We start from the raw sequence: 5,646 nt of genomic DNA, 5'->3' as shown, positions 1-5,646 counted from the left end.
TTTTTTTTTTTTTTTTATGTTTTTTTAATTTGAATTTATTCGTCGGAGGTAATTTAAGCTTGGTCTGTTCTGGAAAAGAATATTACTTACTGTATTAGTTCTGTACATAAATGCCATTGGTTGACCTTCCAAGCTGATAAATGCCACGTGTTCGGGCGTCTCAGGAGCAATGAGACATGCAGGTGAAGGCAACAGCTGTAATTGTTTTTTATTCGGTTTGATTTTTATTAAAAAAATAATTAAATTAATTATTTTTTAAAAAATTAAAATTAATTTAAATTGAATAATAATGATTTAGTTATTTTAAAATAAAAATTGATTTTTTTCTTTATTTTTTTAATTTGATTTAAATTTTTTTGTTCAGATTTTTTTCATTTAACTTAGTTTTTTTTTAATTTGATTTTTTTAGTTTGGCTTAATTTTTTACTATTTAACTCAAGGCTTTTATGGCTTGATTTGATTTTTTTAGGTTTATAAAACCAAAATCTAACTTATTGATTTTTTTTAAATTCTAATTGGTTTTTTTATTGTTTTAATTTTTTGGGTTATTTTTGTACAGTTTTCTCTATTTTTTATTTTTTTATTTTTTTGCTTATATATATATAACATTAAATTTAGTGCTTTTAAAATTATTTTCTCTATTAAATTTATTTTTAAAAATTTTATTAAAAATTTCTCTATTAAATTTATTTTTAAAAATTTTCTTAGAAAATTTTAAAGTGTTAATATTAAAAATAAAAAAATTATTATTTTAACATATTTATAAATAAAAAATACTTTACTCTACAGTTTCAAATATCTTAAATCTCTGTTTGTATTTGATGTTTTTATAAGTCATGTATCTGTTGCTATATAAAGATACAGGCACAAACAATTAAAACTAAAATTGTAGAGGTTGGTGAGTTTTTAGCTATGATTATTGTTAATTAGCTACTAAGTTGAAGATTAAATAACAAATATTTAATTAATTTTGTATTAGAGGTATTACTAAGTTGAAGATTAAGTAACAAATATTTAATTAATCTTGTATTAGAGGTATTGTTAAGAAATCTCTATGAGACATGATATGGGACATGATGGTAAAGAATTTAAAATTTATATAGCAAGTTTCGAGTTTGAGTCAGCGCATATATTTTTTTGTAAGAATTTGAAACAATCCAAGTTTTATTTACTTATTTAATTGAAGATTAAATAACAAATATTTAATTAATTTTGTATTAGAGGTATTACTAAGTTGAAGATTAAGTAACGAATATTTAATTAATCTTGTATTAGAGGTATTGTTAAGAAATCTCTATGATGGTAAAGAATTTAAAATCTATATAGCAAGTTTTGAATTCAAGTCAGCACATATATTTTTTTTGTAAGAATTTAAGACAATCGAAGTTTTATTTACTTATTTAGATCTATAAAATATGCTTTTTATGGGGTGAGATTTTCTCAAATAAAAAAAAAGGTATTTTTGAGAAATAAAATGGAAAATAAAGATATAGGTAAATTTATTTTTATTTAATGAGATGGATACGGGTGAAAATAAAAAAAATAAATTTACTAAAATAAATAAAATTTAATAATTTTTAAGTAAAATTCATTTTAAAAAACAATTATAATCAGTATCACACAACCAATGTAAAAGACCGTACATTCAATGTTAGACTTGAGTCCCAATCATAGAATGGACGAATCCCATGTATTAATAATATCCATGCATATTCTTTTACCAACCATCTTCCTTTCAACAAGAGTGGCCTGTGGGTCATCGAACTTACAGAGGTGAAGCTTCCACGTCTGTTTTTGAATAAATTATCAGGGGACAGAGCTTCAAATAAATGCAACAATGGCAGATCAACTGTGTGCTCATGTGGAGGAGAGGATGGTGGGCCATGACGCCCATTTCCCTGATTAATGGGTCCCTCGTTCATGGTGGGTATGGTGATGCTGATTCAAGAATATTATACAAAAGTATGGGGGAATGGTGATGGTTAGGTCACAGAAACACAAGCTCCCAACTTGTGTTTGCCCTTAATCCTCAATTTAAAATGGAAAGTGCTGAGATAGTTGTGGTGTTGATCATGCTCTCCGGCCATCTAATTGGTGGTTCTGAGCCTGAAAGATCTACAGCCGCCAGCACCACCAGGGGATGCATGTGCAAGGCACCATTACTGGCTCTTGAAAAGGTCATTTGCATATATTTTAGCATTAATAATAAAGTGTCATTAACTTAATTGCCTTTATTAGACGACTTTGCAAGCCTTTTAACATTCTACCTATATTTTCTCAAAAGGAAAATCATAACTCTCAACCACTTTGAGAGGATTTTCCTTTTTAGCCAAAAAAAAATTAATTAAATTTGAGGAGGTTGGGATTGCAATAAAAGAAACTATTTTGGGTGAGGTTTCTGAGGAGCCGATGAAGGATGGTTTTGTTAAATTAGGTTGTGCTTGCTTGCAAGCAAAATATGCTTCAAAGGAAAATAGTTGTCAAGAAGGTGTTATTGGATATTTCAAAGGAAAATAGTTTTTATTTTTAGAAATTTTTTAAAAATATATTTATTTTTTTAAAAAAATATTAAATTGATATTTCTTTTTATTTTTTTGTGATTTTGATATATTGATTTAAAATATTAAACACGCAGTAAGCTAACATTTCATCATCTATAGTTATTTTATTATTATTATTATTTTTACTATAATAACATTAAAGTTGATTTAGATCCCATTTATTTTTACATTTCAAAAATATTTTAAAAAAAATTAAATTTTTTTCTATATTATAAATTATTTTTTTATATTTTTAGAATGTTTTGATGTGTTAATATTAAAAATAATTTTTAAAAATAAAAAATATTATTTTATAATATTTATAAAAAAACACTGTAAAAACAATCATTATCATAATACAAAACATATAATTAATGAGGTTTCTCGCAACTATAAGTTAAAGGTAAAATAAACAATCAAAATTAATCTTTTCATAAGATTATATGATAGTAAAAGAGATATCAATTTATTAAAAGACTCTTACATCATAGAACTATTGAGAAAATAAATAAAGAAATTGTAGGGATATAATTAATTGATTAAATTATAAATTTATTATTTAAAAATTATTAGTTTAAATATTATAAATTTTAGAACAATTAAAAATTTATATGTTTGTGAATTTTAAAATTTTAAAAAATTAATTAAAATGAATGTAAGTTCATTATATATTTACGCAAAAATTAAATAAAGGGAAGTACAATATTACTTCGATAAAACGCAATCAATCTTGACTCAAAACAAGGCCCCTCTCTTACCCTCATCGCCTTCCATTCTCGAGGGCAGAAGATGAGATGAAAGGCCAGTCCTGTCGACGAAAAAGCTAAGAGCATATGCACAATTATAAAGCTAATGCTATGCCTCCCTTCTCTATAAGAACGAAGTGTCTTTCCTTATCTGCTTATCTGCTAGTAACAGAGTAGACCCCTACCCTTTTTGTCTCCCTAAGATTAAGAACCCCATGTTATACCAATCATCTCTGTTTTTCAATGTCCACATCATTGTCCAATCCATGTACATTGTCTACTACAGCAATACAATACAACCAGTTGGGGATTCTACACGTGGCGGTTTAGCTGGAGGCTAAAATGGGGCCAATTTGTTAGATAATCTTGTTCTTCAGACTCCTCCCGTCTAATCTTGTTAGATAATGACATTGTACGAATGTGAAACCTTGATGGCGTTTGCCACAGTTGTGCCCTGTTTCTTCTAGGTCTGCGATCGGTGCATCTGGGGCGGGGAAGGTAGGATCAACCCAGATTTTGTACAAGAAACGAAATGGTGACGCAGTTTTGTGAGTGACGAATTGTCTTGCTGTGAAAAATGAAAAATATTTTGTAAGACCTTAATTGACCCTGATGAAAAAAAGGAAAAAGAAAAAAGAGTGGGGCTATGCCACTGCTTTACAGGGAATTAAAAAATTCAAAGTGTTGGAGAGTGTTTGAAACTATCATAATAATTTTTTTATTTTATAGTATTTTTTTAAATATATTAAAATAAAATTTTTTATATTTTTTTATATTTTTAATATTATAGAATCATACAAATTCTGATGAAAAAAAGGAAAAAGAAAAAAGAGTGGGGCTATGCCACTGCTTTACAGGGAATTAAAAAATTCAAAGTGTTGGAGGGTGTTTGAAACTATGATAATAATTTTTTTATTTTATAGTATTTTTTTAAATATATTAAAATAATTTTTTTTATATTTTTAATATTATAGCATCATACAATTGAAACCCACAACGTGTTCCGCTAGATTTCCTAGAGGTTGAGATGCTCCACCAAATGAGAAATGACGAGTGGATACTTCATGTCCCAAAGGACCACCAAGAAAGGAAAAGGGCCATTCAAAGCTTCACAGCCCAAGATTCCTATAACATTGTGTCGGCCCAGCTCTAACCAGCCAGTTTTGTAGATCCAATCAAACGACAAGATACTAAATTTAAGGTGGTTCTTCTCCGGAGGTGTTTGGATTTTTTTATTTATTTTCCTTGTAATTTGTGAAGAGAGAGGAGAGTGAATAATAAATAAATAAAGAGACCTTGGAGGTACAATAAAGCTATAACGATAACATTACTAATAATATTAAAAATATCTTACCATAAAATAAAAAAATTATACAATATCGGAACTCACTTATCTTAGGAGCGATTGTGTGATCTATTTTGATCATTGTTAGTAATTTTTTATAGTGTTATTATATTCATTTTATTAATATTTTACCAACCATGTCAATAGCATCATCATCAAAATTTTAGTATCTTTGAAATATTTTTTTCTCTCTCTTATCTATTTTTAGTAAATCCCATGCCTTTTAAATTTTGCAATTTGAAAAAATTATAAATGAGACTGGAAGCTTACAACTCTTAAATATCATCTCGTGACTTTCTAAACTATATTATTTTTTAAAATATTTTTTATACCGTATTATTTTATCATTTTTGTTAGCATGCTACTTCATTGCAAAAGTATAAAAATTTATTTCAAAACAATCATTTACTTGATTAAATGGTAAATTCACAGCCCAAGGCCACAAAGTATCACCTGCGGGTGCCTCTTATGGTAGCTTACCAAGATTTTACCTCTTTTTTTTTTTTTTAATAAAAGAGTATTTTTTTTCACCTACCAAATTCTGAAAAAAATATCATCAAATAAACAACAATTGTTTGTAATATGCAAACATCTATAAGATCAATAGCAATTTAAACTTGTGCCTGTTGACGTTGTTTGTAATATGCAAACATCTATAAGATAAGAGCAATTTAAACTGTTAGGGGAATTTAATGGGTGAAGATGTCATTAAACTTCATTAATTTCTAATATTATGCGGATCAGGGATTAAACGCTTATTCACTAAACAAAGATTTCCTAAACCCTCGAAACTTTAGAATAAGTTGCTTGATAAAATTTCAGGCTCATCTAGCTCGATGTTGAGAAACTAAAAATATGCAAAACCCAGATGACTTATTGAGGCAGCACTATTTTGATCAAACTAAATTAAACGAGACCATGGTGGGCCATGGCTGGCCTACTTTGTTACCATTTTTTTCCTAGTAAAATGCCTGGAAGATGGTTTTGCATGCCACCACACAGCACGTACAAAAAA

This window comes from Populus euphratica, unplaced genomic scaffold (genome assembly GCF_000495115.2).
Source record: "Populus euphratica unplaced genomic scaffold, PopEup_1.0 scaffold159.1, whole genome shotgun sequence".
In the NCBI taxonomy this organism is placed as follows: domain Eukaryota; kingdom Viridiplantae; phylum Streptophyta; class Magnoliopsida; order Malpighiales; family Salicaceae; genus Populus; species Populus euphratica.
This window is presented reverse-complemented; position numbering follows the sequence as displayed.